Source organism: Myotis brandtii, unplaced genomic scaffold (assembly GCF_000412655.1).
Source record: "Myotis brandtii unplaced genomic scaffold, ASM41265v1 scaffold439, whole genome shotgun sequence".
NCBI lineage: Eukaryota > Metazoa > Chordata > Mammalia > Chiroptera > Vespertilionidae > Myotis > Myotis brandtii.
Genome location: NW_005366783.1, coordinates 610,611 through 611,966, shown reverse-complemented (window position 1 = coordinate 611,966; position 1,356 = coordinate 610,611).

Here is a 1,356-nt window from a genome sequence, read left to right as displayed (position 1 = left end):
AGCCAGCGCCTAGGCTGTGGAGAACAAGACAGGAGAGGCCGTGGTGAGGGGGTGAGGAAGGTGCAGGGGCCCACTGGGTGATGGGGGTCCCACAGGAGCCGCGGGCGGAGGAGCCGTGCCCCGTAAACGCTCAGCAACAGGCTCTTCAGGGAAAGAGCTGAACCAGTTCACAGCCCAGGCCGACGGCTATGGTGTTCGCACGGCTCCCGTGGGCAATTTCTTTCCTTTTTTAAAAAAATATATTTTTATTTATTTCAGAGAGAAAGGGAGAGGGAGAGATAGAAACATCCATGATGAGAGAGAATCATTGACTGGCTGCCTCCTGCATGCCCCCTACTGGGGATCGAGCCTGCAACCTGGGAATGTGCCCTGCCCGGGAATCGAACCCGGGACCCTTCAGTCTGCAGTCCGACGCTCTATCCACTGAGCCACACCGGCCAGGACCCGTGGGCGATTTCACGTTACTGACGTGGTACCGCTTACCAACCCGTAGAATGTGCTACGATGAGGGGTACGCAGCAGCTGCAGACACCCCCGGTGACTGTGACACAGCAGTGGGGTGTCACGCTTCACCCCAGATGCATGGGTGTGCACACCTGGCCGAGTCCATCCCACAGGCCACCGGAGGGGTGTCCTCTGGGCAGAGCGGGTGTGAGCGGAGGCCCCCCGATACCCACTCCTGTTGGCAGCCCCCCGCCCCTCTAGTACGGCTCCTTGGGATTTGGGGGAGTGGCCCCCCATGACGTCAGGATTGCTGGCTGTCCCCCTCCATGTCCTATTTGCTCTGTATCTGCTTTCTTTCTCTTTTTTTTGTGTAAGATTTTTAAAAAATATATTGTTACTGATTTCAGAGAGGAAGGGAGAGGGAGGGGAAGACAGAATCAATGATGTGACAGAGAATCATGGGTCGGCTGCCTCCTGCACGCCCCCCACCGGGGATCTGAGCCCGCAACCTGGGCATGTGCCCTGACCGGGAATCGAACCCGGGACCCTCCCGTCCGCAGGCCAATGCTCTATCCACTGAGCCACACCGGCCGGGGCTGTATCTGCTTGCAGTGAGACCATGCCTCCTGGGTCTTCGCTGAGGGAGGACGCCAGGCCCCGGTCCCAGGGAGGGTCGGGCCTGTGCTGGTCCAGTAAGAGGAAGGGGTTAGGGCTCCAGAGGCTGGGAGGCCCGCTGCACCCAGAGCCCCACAGGGCGTGAGGGTGGTCAGGAGCCCTGGGTGCCGCCTCAGCTCCGCACCAACCTGCTGAGACCTGGAGCCCGTGGAGCTGTGCCTGGGACCCAGCTTCCCTCCACACGCACACACATGCACATGGGTACACGCACACACACGCACACACATGCACACATGC